General features: G+C 39.1%; 1 protein-coding gene across 1 annotated transcript in view; it reads left to right on the plus strand.

Moving 5' to 3' along the window:
- Window positions 1-20,402, plus strand: part of GTF2F2 (general transcription factor IIF subunit 2) — a 150,433-nt gene that overhangs the window by 81,331 nt on the left and 48,700 nt on the right. The window lies entirely within an intron of this gene.

A 20,402-nucleotide genomic window follows, 5' to 3' on the forward strand; every position in this document is an offset into this window, starting at 1 on the left:
GTTATACCTCAGTTTTTTAAAAACTCAAGAGTTTCTTTGGCAAAAGAACTTTCAGAACCTGGGCTGTTAATTTGGGGTATATTAAGCTACTGTGTTAATATAACCTGGAATCAAATTTTTTAAATGTCTTTTTCTAGTTGTCCTTATAAATCTTGATTCTCCAAAGACATGTAATAAGATCTTTGTACTATTTTATTTTCAAGGGCTATAATTTTCCCATGATGAATATGTATCTAAAATACTGTACATTAAAAAGCAAGTATAGTTAGTTGCTAGAATACCATCCTTTTCTCTTAATCTTCAAAGAACTTTTTAGAAACTTATTACTTTGTTAGAGATTTTGCTTAGGGGTCCTTCCTCCCCACTTTAGTACGTGGTTAACCTTTTGTAATTAATATTTAAAGATTATGATCGTGAATTCTTGATACTTCAAACTTTGTGACTTTCAAAGAGTCAACAGTTTTTTAAACCCGGAAGAAATGTATTTATTGTACTTACTTTATAGTTTATATTGAATGTATTTTAACCCCATGTAGTTTAGAATTACACATTTTTTCATTTACCCAGCACTTACTACGTGAAATAGTAGTGAACAAAACAAATAAAAATCTCTACCCTCATGGAACTTACATTTTAGAAGATTGTAGCTGCTCAGAACTGGTAGTTGGGAGGACACTTTCAAGTGACAGCAGCAGCCCTTATGGATATCCAGACTGGCTGAGCTGGATCAGCTCTCAGTTTCACATTTAAAAATTTTTTCCCCTTTTCTCAATTAGATTGGAAGTCTGTCTCCTGGGAATGAAACAGAGAGACTGGCTTTGTCCAATAATCCCTCTAATTTCAATGCCTCCCCAGGGCAAGTAAAAGGATGACAATCAAAATGAAAACTTTTTATGACAGTAAATAACTTTGGAACACAGGCAGATGCTTCTCTTTGTTTTGGGCCTATAAAGTTTATTATATAATACAAATCTTTTTGAGAATTTTTCTTCAGATAACTACTGAAATTGGAAAATGGAAAATCTGATTACTCTGCTGCTTGCCAAGATATTTTTCTGTGGTCTTAATTTTCTTTAAAAGTTTCTAAAAATTTCTGATGATGAGATCAGGCAAGTCACCTGCTGTGTTTATGAAATGGCTGTTTTTTCCTTACCAAAAAAGACATTACAATTGTTTAGCCTTTTGGAGTATGCTAAAAGACCAGCCATTATATATTTCAGTTACTTCAGTGACTCGAGGAAACAGGGTGATTCAGGAGATGATAATTATGTGATGAGTTAGATGCTATATGACATAAGGCTGAGATTTTTTTTGACCCAGTGGAAAAAGACATGAGTAAGAACACTTTCTACACAGAGAGACATGTAGGTACAGAGACCCGGGGAAGGCATCAGGGACCTGTGTGTAGTTCTGCAAGCCTGGAACGCAGGGTTTATTTGGGGCAGAACAAGCAGAAGCTCCAGCCCTTTTTTGAACTCTGAACTTAAATATCCAAAAGCCTGGTTGGATGTCCAGTAGACATTTCAAATATGTCAAAACCTGAACTCCAAGTCTTGCCCCTCAAACCTGCTCCACCAGCATTCGTTCTCATCTGAGCTCATGCCAACTCTGTCCTCCCATTTTTCTCAACCCATAAACCTTGGCTGCATTCTTGACTCCTCTCTCACACCCCACATCCAGGGTGTCAGAAAAATCTTACTGACTGTACCTTCAAAATATTATACATCTGCAGTCTGACCATTTCTCACCACCCACATGATCTGCCGTTGTTTCTCACCTGGATCACGGCGGTAGCCTCCTAGCAGAGTTCCTGCTTCTACCCTTGCCCCACTGGAGTCTGTTGTCAGCACAGTAGCCAGAGCAGTTCTTTTAAAACCTGTCAAGTTGTGCCGTTCCTCTGCTTACATGTCACTTCCAGTGTTTCCTGTATTACTCAGAATAAAATCCAAGTCCTTATAATTGTATACAGGGACCTACATGATCTCCCTACCGTTCTCTTCCCCTTCTCCCCATTCGAACCTCCTGCTTCCCTCCCCCTCACTCACTCTGCTCCATCCACACTGATCTCATAACAGTCCACGAGCACAGGCACAGTTCCATATGAGGGTCTTTGCACTGGATGTTCTTTCCTACCTGGAACACACTTTCTCCAGACAGCTGCATGGCTCACCTCGCCTCTTTCAATTCTCTTCTCAAATTCTACTTTTTCAATAAGGTGTACCCTGACCACCTTATTTCCTTCTATGCTTGTATTTTTTCAATAGCACATATCACCTAATGTAATTTATTTACTCTATTTATTACCAGCTTTGCCCTAGTGCAGTTTAAGCTCCCATAGTTTGTTTTTTGTTTTGTTTTGTCTGTATGTGCACCTACTTTGTTCACTGATGCACGCATACCCCCAAGTGTCTAGAATAGTTCATGACATGTAGCAGGTAGTCAGGAAATATTTGTGTGCTTTTTTTTTGGTTTTGTTTTTATTTAATTAATGGCTGCGTTGGGTCTTCAATGCTGCATGCAGGCTTTCTCTAGTTGCGGTGAGCGGGGGCTACTCATTGCAGTGGCTTCTCTTGTTGCGGAGCACAGGCTCTAGGCGTGCAGGCTTCAGTAGTTATGACATGTGGGCTCAGTAGTCGTGGCTCACGGGCTCTAGAGCTCAGGCTCAGTAGTTGTGGCGCACAGGCTTAGTTGCTCCGCAGCATGTGGGATCTTCCCGGACCAGGGCTTGAACCCGTGTCCCCTGCATTGGCAGGCGGATTCTTAACCACTGCGCCACCAGGGAAGTCCTAGGAAATATTTGTTGAGTGAATGAATGGCAGGACAAAGGTTGAAATGTTAGTCTCATATGCTTGTTAAATTACTTGTTAAAAGGTCTTACATGCTGTGGTAAGAAATTTGGACTTTGTGTGCTGTTACTATTAGGGAGGCACTGAAGGATTTTAAGCTGATGGAAAGTGAAGGGATTTGTGTGTTAGAAGAGTCATTCTGGCCATAGTACAGAGATTGAAACCAGGGAGATAAATTAGAGGCTGACGTAATAGCCCAGGTACAAAATGTCAGAATGACTAAACAAGGTGGTTAGGCAGAAGGGAGATGAGAAACTAGGTTCTGAGGATATTTGGAGGTAGAGTTTGTGCGACTTGATAAACTCATCTCAAACTTCCGTGGTTGGGCTTCCCTGGTGGCGCAGTGGTTAAGAATCCGCCTGCCAATGCAGGGTACCTGGGTTCGAGCCCTGGTCCGGGAAGATCCCACATGCTGCAGAGCAACTAAACCCGAGTACCACAACTACTGAGCCTGAACTCTAGAGCCCGTGAACTACAACTACTGAAGCCTGCGTGCCACAGCTACTGAAGCTCGTGTGCCTAGAGCCCATGCTCCTCAAAAGAGAAGCCACCACAATGGGAAACCCACGCACCGCAACGAAAAGTAGCCCACGCTCCTCGCAACTAGAGAAAGCCCGCGCGCAGCAACGAAGACCCAATGCAGCCATAAATAAATAAATAGATAGATAGATAAATAATTTAATTAAAACTTCCATAGTTGTGGGACAGGGAATTTCTCTAGGACCAGACTGATGGTGGTGGCTCTTGTGTTGTGGCCTAGATACACGTCCTGCTGTGAGTCTCAGACTGGCTCCATACCATCCTGTGCAATGCACTGACGAGGTCAGAGGGATAAAGAAGTCCTTACAGTTTAATTTAAATCCTGGTTGACAATTTACGTAAAATCTTAAAGAAGCAGGAAGTACTTAAACTTCAAGAAGCGTAACAATGGGTAAATTCTCAAAATAGGAAAGTAATCTAAGTCATAAGTTGTATCTCATGTGTTTTGTTTATCATTATTCAACATTTTCCAATGTCTGCTGTGATCACTAAGGTAAGATTCAGTTTTAGAAAAATCACTAGATAACTGTTCTTGCTCTAGAGAGCTTTCTGTCTTTGAACCTCAAGAAAACACACACAGAGGATTATTTAAAAATATTTATTGACAGTGTAGTGGGGGAGGAATAGAAATGTTGTGGTGCTATTGATGTAAAGTGGAAAGACAGATTTTCAGATGTGGGTGGGTGATCTCAAAGTGGAAGTATTTGAGAACAGAATTGGCGATTCAATATTTCAGATATCCTGTACCTAGATATTTGATACACAGGCTCAAAGTTTTTCAGGGCCGCCTTCTTTTTTTTTTAATTAATTTTTTTTGTTGATTTACAGTGGTGTATTAGTTTCTGCTATACAGCAAAGTGAATCAGTTATACATATACATGTATCTACCCTTTTTTAGATTCTTTTCCCATATAGGTCATTACAGAGTATTGAGTAGAGTTCTCTGTGCTATATATATATAGTAGGTCCTTATTAGTATTCTATTTTATATATAGTAGTGTGCATATGTCAATCCCAGTCTCCCAATTTATCCCTCCCTTCCCTCTTCCCCTTTGGTAACCGTAAGTTTGTTTTCTACATCTGTGACTCTACTTCTGTTTTGTAAATAAGCTCATTTGTACCATTTTTTTAGATTCCACATATAAGCGATATCATATGATATTTGTCTTTCTCTGACTTACTTCACTCAGTATGACAATCTCTGGGTCCATCCATGTCCCTGTAAATGGCATTATTTTGTTCTTTTTTATGGCTGAGTAATATTCTGTTGTATATATGTACCACATCTTCTTTATCCATTCATCCACTGATGGACATTTAGGTTGCTCCCATGTCCTGGCTATTGTAAATGGAGCTGCAATGAACATTGGCGTACATGTATCTTTTCAGATTATGGTTTTCTCCTGATACATGCCCAGGAGTGGGATTGCTGCATCATATGGTAGCTCTATTTTTAGTTTTTTAAGGAACCACCATACTGTTCTCCATAGTGGCTGTGCCAGTTTACATTCCCACCAACAGTGTAGGGGGGTTCCCTTTTCTCCATACCCTCCCTAGCGTTTATTGGTTGTAGACTTTTTGATGATGGCCATTCTGACCAGTGTGAGGTGATACCTCATTGTAGTTTTGATTTGCATTTCTCTAATAATTAGTGATGTTGAGCATCTTTTCATGTGCTTTTTGGTCATCTGTATGTTCCCTTTGGAGAAATGTCTATTTAGATCTTCCATCAGGGACTTCTTCTGACTGCCTACTCTTTAATGACATTCAGGGTTTTTTTGATAATCTGGCTCTTGTCTCACTTCCTGGCTTCATTTTCAGCTCTTCTCCTTTACATAGGTGTCCAATAGTTATATCACACTACAAGTTGTTTTCCCAGATGTACTAGGCATTTGTACATCTTTACGGCTGTGTGATATGTTGCATCCTTTATCTGGAAGGCCTTAACTGCCTTCTGCCAAGGGCCTTGAAAACCAACCCAAGTGTCGTTTACTCACAGAAACCTTCTCATATCTTCCACTCCCCACTCCAGTCAGGATCTGCCTCCCCTGCCCCTTTCCTATGTTCCCACATACTGTTCTTCTTTAATGGTATATATAAATGTCTATGTTTTCTACTACTTAGGTGTACATAGTTGCATCTTCTACAAGATTATAAACTTCATAAGAGCAGGAACTATGAGTTTTATTTTTCTTCCTTTCTTTTCCATTTTTCCTTCCTCCTTTCCTTTTTGTATCTCAGCACTTGGCATAGCACATTACAAATGTATAAATATCCAGAAGTATCTATTGGGTTGAAATTGATTGAAATAGAAATGAATGGCAAAACTAGGTACGGAAACATGGAAATCAGCAGCACTCAGCTTCTTTGATTTTATTTTATTTTATTTTTTTTACTCAGAGCTACACTTGAAACCTGGACTTGATTTTTCAGTTCATTTACATGTGCATGTGTGTGCACATACATACACACACACATCTTGCTTTGAGAAGAAAGTGATTGTAAAACAAATATAGAAACATTTCGTCAACAACGAAAAAGGTTTTCAAAGTATAAAATAAGAATTGAATAGTCTTCCATTTACAGAGGACTAGAAAAGAAAGCCTTTGTATCAAAGACCTTTCTTTCCTTGACTTAATTGAGTGAGGTTTTTTCCTGAAATCAGTGAGATTTTACTATATTATATTTTAGCAAATAGCAGCTGAACTATACTTTTAATAATGTAAATGGGTATATACAAAGTGTATTTTATATAATACTCTCTAAGAACGATGTGTTGCTTTGGTGGGAATTTAATTTTAGTAGTAGATTCTTATTAGAGCTCTCTGTTATTAAAATTTAGCTGACAAATTAGCCAAATGTTATGAGAATTATAACTCCCATATTCATCAAATGTAAGTAAGATTCTGTTAGTTTGTAAGAGTCTGTCATTCATTTAAATGAAGGTGGAAATTAGTATTGCAGTAAACCCAAGAAATATGTAAACCTTTGAATCAGTGAAATTTAAGCCAAGAAAGAAATGAATCCTGTGCTATAATTTTCTTTTGTCCAAACCCATCACGTATATAAAGTTTTACAAAAATCCATTTAGCCACGCAAGAAAATCTAAAAATCAAATGGGAAAAAAAAAATTTCCAATGCTTCTAGTACTTTCTCTTTATCGGACATAAATTTGGATGGATTTGAATGATATTTTATTAGGAGGAAATTTATTTTGAATTGCTAAATGTGAATATATTTAAAATAGCTCATATCTGATGTATTATGTAATTAAAATTTAATTTGTATTGTTTCATTAAGTGTAACTTTACTAATCATCTTGAGTTTTTCCTTAATAGTCAAATGATAAATTATGTAATCAACCTATTTATAATTCATATTGTACATTTTTAAATGTAAAGGGACATAAATATAAGACAATCATCCTAACGTGTTTTCGTGTAGGAAATCCTAGGAAAATATATGGCTTTCTAACTTCTGCATGTTTTTGTCACTAAGTCATCTAAAAATATTTGTCTCAAAAATTTTTATTTTTAGTTCTTTCAGTGTTTGTGGGTTTTCTTCAAAAACCTAATAAGAAAAGCTTTTCCCTTTGGGAACAGAACATTGGCTGTAGATGGGTGGAGAAAAGAAAAAGCAGGTTTTTTTTCTATTCTAAGACACCAGACAGAGGAAGCAAGTTGTGATTCATATTCTCTCCTGGGGAGAAGTTACCTTGCTGTACCTGCCTAGATTCCTGATGCTTCATATCATGGTAAAAGATGTCTTAGAATGTCTTATTGTAAGGGAAGTGGAAAGGACCCTCTCACTCAGTAGCTCTTTACGTAATTTGTGGGTGATGTAATTCATGCCCAGAGAAGTTTCTGCAAATAAAATTTTTGCTTAATGCAATAACAGCACTGAAGCGTTTTCTTTTCACCATATTTAAAGTAGTTTTTGAATATATTTAGTCCTTGTAATTTTTATTTTTCTTCATATATAAATTACATAAAGAATAATTATTTTATAAATGATATTTCTTATATATTAGGATGATTATCTTATAGTTATGTCCCTTTATATTTAAAAAAGTACAAAATGAGTTGTAAATAGGGTAATTATATAATTTATCGTTTAAAACAGGATACTTTTAAGAATGAAAGTAGGCCTAACCTGAGAGCCACACTGAGACAGCAGTGTAAACTGTCCCACATAAACTGCGATGTAAGATCACCCTTATTGTGAATAGCCTGGATATATTAAAATGCTAACTTTAAAATGAGAACTTAAAGAGTCAAATAATGAAAGTTCTGGTGATTAGGAAACATATATCAGAAAATCTAGAATAGAAACTGCTATGGCTGAACATAAACTGTTGTGTGAGTCCCAGTAGCCACCCAAATCTGGGCATATGACAGTGCGATGTGAACGTTTAAATGTATATTTGTATAATCTTAATGTAAATTTGTAGATAAAGTTTATTAAACAGCAAAATGAATAATAAACTAAACTTAGCTTTACAGAAAATCAGTTTTCTGTTAATCCTAAATAAAAGGTGAGGTTATAGAAGTAACTCAGGGTTCAATAAAGATAATTTTATGACCAGGGAAATACAGTATTGGATTTTAGCTTTCTGGTGATCTTATTTGAAACAGATTTTATTGAACAGAGTTTTTGGTGAATGTTGAGGTTAATGGTTAATGTACTTGTATTAATTAGATGCTTTCATTTGTAAGTATCAGAAAACCCAGTGCAAACTGGCTTAAAAATAAAAGGAATTTGTTGACTCCCGTAAATTGAATCCAGTGGTATTGTGGGCTTTAGCCGTGGCCGTACCTAGGAGTTCTCAGCGTCCTTAGTGTTCGAGCTGTTTTGAATTTTCTGGGGTCTGTCTGTCTCCAGCTTGCCTGTTTTCAGACGGGCTTTTCTCCCGGTAGCAAGAGGGCTACTTGCAGCTCCCAGGGTTATCTACCTCATTCTTTATACGGGGCCTCGGGAGTTAAGTGACCTTGTCTTCAACCAGCCATTAAACAGAACCCTTCACTTCCTTCTGTGGGCCAACATGGGTTCTGAATTTACTTCGGAAACCAATAAATGTGTTAATGAAGGTGGGAAGTGTGCACTAATGCTTAGGGCCCACCTGTGGAAATGTACAGGAGGGAGGGTCAGTCCCATCAAACAACACATGTGGCTGCTGCTCAGTAGAGGGGGACAGGGTGGGTGCCAGGGAGATAATCCTAAGATCAACAGCAAAACTCTTTTTACCAGAAAAGCATCTTAGGGGTAAGAAACATTCATCAGGGACATTCGCACCCTTCATTGCTTCTCTTGAGGAATGACCGTCTTCTCTCTTGAAAGAGGGTCAGAACTTTTATTAGAAAGCAACTCTAAAAAAAAAAGAAAGCAACTCTGTGAAGATGCCTTAATAATAGGGTAAGATGGTGAAGAGGTTGGGCTCTGGAGTCTCACTGCCTGGTTTCAAAGACTGGATTCCCCATTTACTGGCTCTATGGTCTTGGGCAAAGTACATGGCCTTTCAGTGCCTTTGTTTCCTCATCTGTAAAGTGTGGTAGTGGCATTTATCTGTGTTATGATAATGATTAAATAATACTATATAATACATGATGTGTCTGACACAGAGTAGATACTCAATAAATATTACCCATTATGTTTATGACAGTTGCCTGAGGAAGTACTCCTGTCCTAAAACCCTCTGGAGATATTCCCAACCCAACCCAGTTTCTCTTAGTTCTCCTGATAAAAGAGACTTGCACACAAGGATTCTTTTTGAATTCCTGCCCTGAAGTAGATAAATTAGTTAAATCAAGTTTAAATTGGAAATAGAGCAGAAAGAGAACTAGAGCTAAGAAAAAGAATCTGAAGAATATTTTTATAGAGTTCATGATAATAATCCTCTTTTCAAAACAAAAACCCTAAAGTAGTGGTTTAGAAGTTCCTAGATATTATCGAGATTCAGACCCAAGGAACTGAGTTAACCCGCTCTTCACAGTCTTTTCATCTACCCTGTTCTTGCCCTCAAGAACTCCTTAATGTGCCCACCACCATATATAGATCAGAAACCCATGGATTTTTAGTTTATAAATCTTCTACTGGATGTTCAGAATCTTTATGGAAATTGTAAAGGTTACTGATCCTGAAATTTTTCCAAGTTACCTTTGGAAACAGTCTTATCGTCCCCTCCTGCAGTGATACTTTAGCTGATGACTCTCCTGAGGTACCCAAATGTGTGACTTTTAAAATGCGGGGCTGTAAATCTTCTTCATCAAAGACTTTTTTAAAGGCCAGAGAACAGGAAGTCCTAAAGAGCTAACCCAAGAAGGCAGCTAACCTTCTTTGCCGTAAGTGTGCCCTTGTTCTCACATCCTTTCACCTTGAACTGCTCCTTTTTAACTACCATTTAAAAATGAAGCATTATGTGAAAGAAGCTGGATGTCTTCATTGAAGTACAATAATTTTTAAATGTATTATAAATAGATAGCTGCAGTAAACATGCAAAACTACCAGTGGGATAAAACGACCGTGAAAAGGTAGTCATGGTGTTTTATCAAGAAGTTTTTAAAAGACAGATCTTCATGGGGAATGCTGTTTGGTGCAGGGAAGCCTTCTGTTTTTGGCTGCATTGGGTATTTGTTGCTGCACGTGGGCTTTCTCTAGTTCGGACGAGCGGGGGCTACTCTTTGTTGTGGTGCGCAGCCTTCTCATTATGGTTGCTTCTCTTGTTGCGGAGCACGGGCTCTAGGCACGCAGGCTTCAGTAGTTGTGGCACGTGGGCCCAGTAGTTGTGGCACGCGGGCCCAGTAGTTGTGGCCTGCGGGCTCTAGAGCGCAGGCTCAGTAGTTGTGGTGCACGGGCTCTAGAGCGCAGGCTCAGTAGTTGTTGCATACGGGCTTAGATGCTCTGCGGCATGTGGGATGTTCCCGGACCAGGGCTCGAACCCGTGTTCCCTGCATTGGCAGGTGGTTTCTTAACCACTGCGCCACCAGGTAAGTCCCAATAATGGATTTTTTTTTTCCCCCTACACCGTGAGGCTTGTGGGATTTCAGTTTCCTGACCAGGGATCGAACCCATGCCCTCGGCAGTGAGAGCACTGAGCCCTAACCACTGGATTGCCAGGGCATTCCTGGTGTAAGAAAGACTTCTTAGGGAGATTGACAGTAAAGATGTCCCTTTTCCCTCTGAAGAGCCCTAGCAGCTGTCCCCACAGCCCTTGAGCTGTAGGCTGCTCCTAAAGATTTACTATTCTGATGAAATAAGGATTTTCCAAATGATTATAAAAAGTTATTAGGAATATATTGATATATTAAAAAATTAAACCATTGGCATAATTAAATAACAAACAAAGGTTCTATGTAATCCTTCTTTCAAGTCCTCAGATATTTTTACCTTAAGATTGCAGGAGGAGAGGGATTTTTTCAGTATCTGGGTACCGTTGTCTCACCCTAAACACAGCTCGTCTTTGGAATTCCCCACCTCTTCTGCACGCTGTCTTGGTGTTCCTGGGGCTTCTGACCCCTTCTACTCTGCTGCCATTGCAGCTCAAGCACGCACTAGAGCAAACCCAGTCATTATCAGTCTTCCCCATGTGCTTTCGTGTCCCACTGTCTGCTGTGCTCTTTCCTTGCTTTCCTGCTTTCCAGACTCCTGTTCGTCCTTTAAGATTCAGCTCAAATGTCAACCTGCACAACTGTTTCTCTCCACCCAAGATAAGTACCATTCCACCAAGCTCCTGCTTATACTTTTTCTAATAAACCACTAATCACATTTTGCTTTTCATTCTACTTTTATTACTTTTGTTTATATCTCTACTAGATAGCTCCTTGAGGTCAGGGTCTGTAATCTCATTCATGTTTATTAATCCAACAACTTTATGTTCAATAAGTGCTAGTGGAGTAATTGACCAAAAATCAGTAGTTTAAAGTTAAGAATTTACAGTGTACCTTAATTAATGAATCTCTCCAGGATTAATACTCTTTTAAAAATGCATTTAGCTGTATTTAAGATTCAAATTACAGGTCCTGAGAAACAGTATTGGCATGTGGTGGTGTTTGTACAAAGCCTCACAGCTTTGCAGGATAAAAATACCTCAATTCACAATTTCTCTTTGTTCACTCACAATTGAAAATCAACAGGGCTAAACCTTAGGCAAAACTGTGAAGTATGGAAAGTTTATCTTTATTATTGCAGCATCTCCTTTTTTCATTTCTTTTCCTCTTAGTAATGCTGTCTTTACGCATCTATTTACTTTTTTTTTTTTAACATCTTTATTGGGGTATAATTGCTTTACAATGGTGTGTTAGTTTCTGCTTTATAACAAAGTGAATCAGTTATACATATACATATGTTCCCATATCTCTTCCCGCTTGCGTCTCCCTCCCTCCCACCCTCCCTATCCCACCCCTCCAGGCGGTCACAAAGCACCGAGCTGATATCCCTGTGCTATGCGGCTGCTTCCCACTAGCTATCTACCTTACGTTTGTTAGTGTATATATGTCCATGCCTATTTACTTTTTATCCTGCTCTAATCTTTTTTATTCTATCAATTCTGAATATATTTTAAGAATGAATGGGCCTAAGTCAAACTGGGTATTTGATTTTAAACCTTTTCTTACTAAATGTGAGATAATAACCATCAGGTTACCTGTTCAAGGTATTTGAGTGGACACATTTTTTTCACGAGAAAGGAAGAAAAGTCATTGAAATTATAGCATTTATAGGTTGGCCCTAAACACAGATTAAATATGCCTTTTTGTTTGTCAGGGGGACTTATCCCCAGGATAACCATCTGTGCTTCCTGGCCCGAGTGGGTAGATCTGGCCTAGCTGCATTTGTTGGAGATCTGTTCTGAGAATTTAAAACTTGCTGCTGAATGTGACCCACAGAAGTGGCCAAATGTCCTTAGGCAGGATCAGGACCACCACTAGTCTGTAGGATGTATTGTACACATTTTTAAAGGTGATCCTTCCTCAAGTGTTTTTATTTGTATCTGTCAGAAAATCATAGTAATTTACATATTTTGTTAAATAAGACATTACTACCATCTGCCAGAAAATTGTCATAAGAATTACACAAATCTTTGCTCTCTCTGATGCGAATGTGCCCCTTCATGTGGCATCACTGTACACGCTAAACAGAGAAACCTGGGAAGGAGCTCTACTCTCTGGTTTGCTGCAGGCCTTCAGGTCCTGTTTTCTTACCGGTTGGCTTAAAATTTAAGTTGCTTGCCCGGTCCTTGCAGGCACTGGGTTTTCATCTCTTGGTCTGTGATTCCCTGAAGCACTTGAAAACTAAGGAAAGATACCACATCTTCCTTTATTAGGGAACAAGGGTCCCATTTAGTATGTTGAATCAGTAGGAATAATGATAATCAAGCCTTTAACTTACTGCTAGGACGAACTAATTTAACTTTGGGATGATCAGGCTTTAAATATTCTTAGTAGTTAGTCAATCAAAGTACAAGAAAACCTGACTCATAAACATCTTATATACTATCTCTTTTTCTTGAGACTCTAATGCAATTGCCGTGGGATGTATTTGTAAAGAAAACTTGGATTTTTTTTAAAAGAATCTTTCAATTTATAAGTAGAGAAAGAGAAGATATTGTTTACAGATTTTAAAAGACTGTTTTGGGGAACTGATTTTAGGGGTCACACACTCTTAAAAACTCATATTTATATTAATTAGATGTTTATTTTAGTTACTGGTTTTTTTTAGTCTTATTTCCATTTTCACAAATGATCATAGAGTCATAGAGAAGTTGTGATTTGCCCAAGCTCACAGTTTGTAAATGGCAAAGCTGGAATTTGAACTGAGATCTGATTGATTCCAATGTGTTAGGTGGCAGGCTGCCTCTTCTGGCTTTTGTAGTTTCAAAACGTTGCCCGGCTTATCCATAGGCAAAGGGAAGGGAGCTTGTTCTCTTTCTCTCGTCTCTTGCACTGGATGATCATTGCCCTGATGCCCCACAACTTAAACTAATATCGTTAGGACCATAGTTCTGTTTCACTATACAATAGGATAACATTTATGGATTTATTATATAAAATATATAATGGCTTCATTGTTTCAGTTTAGATTTTTTAAATCAAATTTCAGATTCTACAACTTAAAAATGAGCTTTGTTAGCATAACTGGCTTGAATTTCAAAGCTCCGTGTATCTGTAGAAGAGAGGTAGAGTATTAAGTGATTTTATGTCTGTGAAGTTTATTGTTTTACTTTTGTGAAGTTGACGTGAAATTTGTAATACTTTGAGGTACTTTTGATGAACTGGTAGTTGTACCATTTTGAAGATCTAGTTCTCTTTAATATACCCTAGTATTACACTTGTCATATACTGCATACTGATCTGTATGTGACTTTGAAGGCCTCAGAATGTCTGAAACCCTTTTTGTGTAACATGTTATGTATTTGAGGAAAACTGAAAATATGGAATTAACAATAATCATAATGTTCAGGCAGAAACTTTTCAAACTGAAAAACAGTAGACATGTGGGAAAACAGGGGAGAAAGATGTGGGCTTAGTAGTAAGCTTATACAAAACAAAATATGCCAATGAACGGTATTCCCACTAAAATGCAGTTCCATGAGGGCACGACTTCCTGTCTGCTTTGTTCACTGGTGTATCTCTAATGACTGGAAGAGTGCCTGGCGCCTAGTAGGTGCACAGTGAATATTTGTCGGATGAAGAAAGGAAGGCATGAGACTTAGGTTTTGTCTCACAGGCTGCCTAGGACTTTGATGACAATGAGTCATGCCTTTTCAGGCTGTCGCATGCCAAGTTAATTTATCTACTTCTGTCACTTCCCCATGCTTCATAGCTTCAGAGTGTCATTTATTACTCATTTGCTCAACAGATATTTATTGAGCATCTAATGTATACTAAGCAGTGTAACTAACATAAAGCAACCAGAGCTTATTTGTTTTTGTGAATGGATCGTAGCTGGGTCCTAAATAATAATTTAGAGTATTATATGATTATAATTTTTTATAATCATATTTTTTTGAGAAAAAATTATTTTCCAAAAACTGTGTTCTTTGTACTAACGATGTGACTTGTATTACAAAGCACAAATATTCCAGAAAGCACAATTTTTATTATTAGAAAGGACTGAACCATTTGGGTCACATCACCTTTTACAAGAAGAATCACGAGTATTATATTACACAGATCTCAGGATCTACCAGGATGGGTTTCCTCCTGGCTTACTCGGATACAGAATTTCCTGTAGATCTTTGTAACACATTAGCTGATAACTAAGGGGTTCGTATCAGCCAGAATAGCTAGGTTGTAGCCCAACATGATTAAAACCAAGGCCTTAAAGCAATTCACTTCTGACTTATGCTCTACGTCTAATGTTTGTTGGCAGTGTTTGTCTACCACAGTTATTCAGGGGCATGAAAGAGAGGTTGGCACAAGCAGTAAATATCAGGTTTCAGAAAATATTGACTTGGTAAAGTCAGAGAAAGGAGTCATAGTGTTTGACTAGATGAAGAGGGGGAGGGAGGGATTCTGGGTGGAACAGCACAGCATAATTTGAGATAAATCAGTGGGAGTGTTCTAGGAAACATAGTAGATCAGCCTGGCAGATTAGACAGAGGGCTGATTGTAGGGAATTTCAGTGTTAGACTGAACAGGCAGGCGAGCCAGTGAATCAACTGATAGAGCATGTTTCCCTCTGAGGGAGGTCCCGGGTCTCCTTCATAGCTCTGTCCTCGGCACACTCTCCTCCCTTTGTTACTGTGGTCCTCTTTAGTTTTCCTCTTGCCTTAATAGTCTTTGTAGCTCCTGCTTCTGTCTTGATCTCTTCCCCCCCTACATTGTCTCGCTGAGTGATCCCATCCCCTTTCACCATACACACACAGTAACTCCAGAATTTGTATCTCCAGCCCAGACCTCTCTCCTGACCTTCATACTCATACACGTACAACATTCCCCCTGATAACACCACTTGGATATCACACAGGCATCTTAACTTCACATGCCAGAAATTGAATTTTTGGTTTTTACCCACCCTCCCACCCCTAATGCAGTTCTTCCCCCACTCTTCACCGTTTCCACTCAGTTACTCGGATAAAAAACCTGGGAGTTATCCTTGAGTCCTCTTTCCTTTGTTTTTTTTTTTTTTTTGCGATACTCGGGCCTCTCACTGTTGTGGCCTCTCCCGTTGCGGAGCACGGGCTCCGGACGCGCAGGCTCAGCGGCCATGGCTCATGGGCCCAGGTGCTCCGTGGCATGTGGGATCCTCCCGGACTGGGGCACGAACCCGTGTCCCCTGCATCGGCAGGCGGACTCTCAACCACTCCACCACCAGGGAAGCCCGAGTCCTCTTTTCTTGACAAGACACATGCAGTCCATTTTCAGGGTCTGTCAGCTGTACCAACACTACACACCCTGCTGCTACACTGTTCTGAGCTGCCTTCTTCAGCTATGTTTAGGACTGACTACCTAATTTGCAGGGCCTGTTGCAAAATGGAAATATAGAGCCCCTTGTTCGTAAATTATTAAGAATTTCAAAATGGTGCCAGCATTGCATTAAATCAAGCGCAAGGCCCTTCTGAGTGCAGGCGCAGTGTGACTGCATGGGGCACTTGCTAGTAAAGCTGGCCTTCCCTCTGCTATAGCAGATGCCTCCTAACTAGTGGCTCCCTGCTTCCCCCTATAGACCATTCTTCACATAGCAGTCAGAGTCATCAGAGTAGATCAGATCATACCATTTGCCTGCTTAGAATATACAGGAATCCTCCATGCTCTGGCCTTCCAGACTGTACGTGATGTGATCCTGAAGCTTCTTCAACCTCTTCTACCACACTCCTCTCTCATTCCCTAGGCAGCAGCCAAAATGGCCACTTTCTCGTCCCTCGGAACAAGAACATTCCCATTTGAGGGCTCTTTCAGCCTAAGCACAAGTGTTTCACCAGATCTTAAAGGGTCAGCCTGCTTTCCATCATGCAGTTCTCAGGTCATATGTTACGTCCTGAGATAGGCCTTTCCTGACCACTCCTATGAAATAGTATAGCCTCCTGCCCGATACTTGCTACACCATTACCCAGTTTTATTGTATTCTTAGCACTTAGTACTGTGTGGCACTACCTTTATTAATTATTAGTTATGACTTATTGACGGTATCCCTGTCACCTAGCATAGTGCCTGCCACAGGATAATGTTCAATAATTATTTGTTACATGAATGAATGTTTTTCATAATATTTTTACCCTCTTATATTTTGGAAATTTATCGTAAGATCGACAGGGTTTTTTCCTTTGTTCAGTCCTAATACTTTTTTATTTGTTGAATTCTCATAAAATTGAATTCATTTATATTTAATTTACAGATATTCCAAAGTTAATTTTAAAATCTCAAAGAAATCATTTTTTCTTTAAAATGGCGTGTCTTTGGTATGACACATACTATATGTACTGTAGCTTGGACAGGGAATTAAAGTTGCTATTATGTGTTGAAATTGAAGTTAATAATATAGAATGAGTAGAGTTTTCCCCCTCAGAATCAGTATTTTACATCATAATACCAAAGGTTTCACAGCTCAAGCTTCACAAGTTTATGTAAAATCATTTATTCAGTAAACATTGAGCATCTATTATGTACCAGACACTTTACTTGTCCTTGAGTTGCTCACTTTAGAAAGCTTGTGCTTTTATATGCAACATTCTGTGTAGTTTCAAAAGAAAAATACTAAATCTACTTTATGAACTACACTCTATCTTCTAGCTTTTAAAAAGCCTTACTGCATAGTCCAGAACGATGCTGCTGTATAGAAGAAACACACATACACTTTATGAAGCTAACATGAATGTGAAATATTTAAAGTTAATTTACAAATCTGTTGTTTACCAGTACTGTCTGGTACACACACCAGTTTTGGAGGGGGCGGGTGTGGTGGCGGCCAAGTGCTATTGTTCACAGAATTTTCAGTGCTTTTTACATAATTACAGTGAATGCCATATGGCATTTTATTGCAGCTCACTAGGAGTTTATACTTCTATTTGTGTTATCTTTAGTGCATTTCAGTAGCACTATTTTTTGTAATATAAATGTAAAATATTTCTTTTTCATAAAATATCATGCTTCAAGATGAAAATAATTCATAGAATACAGAACCCTGACTTTTCCAGAGATAACCCCCACGTGGATTCTAAGTGGTGACTAAATGACAGGATATATGCTGTACAGTCCTTCAAATACGGAAAATAGGAATAACTGTTGCTGACCATGTCAACCAAGAGATAACAAATTATTTTTTTCAAGGACTATTTTTTTAAGATATCTCATTATATATTTTTATTTTAAATTTATTAATTTATTTATTTTGGCTGTGTTGGGCCTTCATTGCTGCGCGCGGGCTTTCTCTAGTTGCAGTGAGCTGGGGACTACTCTTTGTTGCGGCGCGCGGGCTTCTCATTGCAGTGGCTTCTCTTGTTGTGGAGCATGGGCTCTAGGCACACAAGCTTCAGTAGTTGTGGCACGTGGGCTCAGTAGTTGTGGCTTGCAGGCTCTAGAGCGCAGGCTCAGTAGTTGTGGCACATGGGCTTAGTTGCTCTGTGGCATGTGGGATCTTCCCAGACCAGGGCTCGAACCCGTGTCCCCTGCATTGGCAGGCAGATTCTCAACCACTGCACCACCAGGGAAGTCCCCTCAAGGACTATTTTTTAAATTTATTTTTGGCTGCACTGGGTCTCAGTTGCTGCGCACGGGCTTTCTCTAGTTGCGGCGAACTGGGCTACTCTTCATTGTGGTGCGCGGGCTTCAGTAGTTGTGGCATGCGGGCTCAGTAGTTATGGCATGTGGGCTCAGTAGTTGTGGCGCACGGGCTTCGTTGCTCTGTGGCATGTGGAATTTTCCTGGACCAGAGCTCAAACCCGTGTCCCCTGCCTTGACAGGTGGATTCTTAACCGCTGTGCCACCAGGGAAGCCCTTCAAGGACATTTTGTTTTGAAAATTTCCTCTGTTGGTCTGGTACATTAGTATCTTTTTTATTCCTGGAACTCTAGAGAGATGAGTTGTTTCTAATAGTTTTCCAAATAGCTGTTACTAAACTGTTTTTGAAAGTTTGTAACTTTAACATTTTTTAAATTAGCTTCATGAATGAAAATCTTCCTAAAATATATTACACATTATACTTGTATCCATACCTCACAAAGTTTATTGGGAACATAATTTAGCCTTCTCTTTAACTTGTTTTTTCTCGTGAATGCCTATTTTTGAATGATGTGGTAGCTGCCTCCAGATACATCAAGAAGAGTGGGTTGGGCTTCCCTGGTGGCACAGTGGTTGAGAGTCTGCCTGCCGATGCAGGGGACACGGGTTCGTGCCCCGGTCCGGGAAGATCCCACATGCCGCGGAGCGGCTGGGCCCGTGAGCCATGGCCGCTGAGCCTGCGTGTCCGGAGCCTGTGCTTCGCAACGGGAGAGGCCACGACAGTGAGAGGCCCAAGTACCACAAAAAAAAAAAAAAAGAAGAGTGGGTTATTTACCCTTTCATAAGATGGCCACGGAGTATTGTACTTTGTGAGTTCTTTTGATTATTTTATGTAGTTCTTCACTCCCCTCTTAGCAACTATCATTTTGTAATGTTGATTGTGTTACTGTCAGTTGCAGCCCCTCTCTTTGTTCTGATTTGGTGTTTTTAATTTCCTGTGAGCTAGGGAACCAGTTTTAAAATTCTATTAGAATGAATAATGTGTGTAAAAGAGGACTGAATAGACTCTGAGTGAAGGTCTAATGGGCTCGCCTATGAGTCAAGTGCCCAGAGCTGTTATACTTGGCCTTCTGACTTATGTTTTGGTTGCTGAGATGCTCTTTTTTGCTTCTTTTCTGGTACTAGTTAGGACAGATGTCACTGTGTTTAACAAATCACAAAATAGAAAATATGTAGAATTTGGAACCCTTTCTTTGGATCACTTGGTCCTTGGTACACTGTACCATCTATCTGAAATTCAGATATATAATAAAGTATTGCTAATTAAATTCCCTGACATCTTTCCAAGTGCTTTGCCATGAAACTGAGTCATACAACTTAATGATCTCTAAAAGCTGTTGATTTCCAAATTCAAATTTCTATCATGGATGAAGTATGCAGTTTCAAAATCCGTTAAGTGTTGACAGCATATCAGGATACTCTGCAGTTAGGCCCAGTGTACATTCAATAAACTGCCAACATATATAATGGGATACGTACTTTGTCAGGCATTATCCTAGGTGGTATGCCTAAAATGAATAAGGAAACCAGGGTTTCTGTTTTTATAGGGCTTATGTAGTACCCAGTTGCTCTCAGACTTTTACCTGTGTATACAGATCACCTGGGGACTTTATTTAAAATGCTGATTCCAGGACCCGGCCTCCAGAGTGTTTGTCTCAGTAGGTCTTGAGTTGGGACTACAAATATGCATTGTTAACAGGCAGCCTGATGATTCTGGTGTAAGTTGTCTGGAGAGCACATTTTGACAAATATGTGTCTGGCTGATAAGGAATTATTAACAAGGAGGCACAGTCTTCAAATAGTATGTAGACAAGAACAATGTATTTCTGTGCTTAACCTGATCAGTATTTCATCTATAATCTAAACTATCTCAAGAGTCTATTTTTTAAATCACTGGCTTATGTTTCTACTTTTTACCTTTATGTTGAGATAAAATTACTGGAAACTATGATTAAATCTAAGTATGGTGTTTCTTCTCTCTTGAATACCCCACCAACAATTAATCTTTTCCATGAGAATAACAGTGGCCTATGACAAGCTGTCTCCCAAAGATAAGAGTTATCAGAGCGCTAGAGTACAGGCAGAACATTTCCACCCAACAGCTTCTTTAGAAATAAAGTGTCAGTGAATGCATCTTGAAGTATATGTGAGAAATTGTGTCAGTGGTTGCCTCCAAGGAGAGGATCTAGATGTCTAGGGGAGACTTCTTTTTTTTTTTTTTTTAATTGAAGTATAGTTGATTTACAGTATCATTTTAGTTTCAGATGTACAGCACAGTGATTCATATATATATATATATATATAT

The sequence above is a fragment of the Aethalodelphis obliquidens genome, unplaced genomic scaffold, assembly GCF_003676395.1.
Source record: "Aethalodelphis obliquidens isolate GAN/ISIS:26980383/991018 unplaced genomic scaffold, ASM367639v1 scaffold16, whole genome shotgun sequence".
Classification (NCBI taxonomy): domain Eukaryota; kingdom Metazoa; phylum Chordata; class Mammalia; order Artiodactyla; family Delphinidae; genus Aethalodelphis; species Aethalodelphis obliquidens.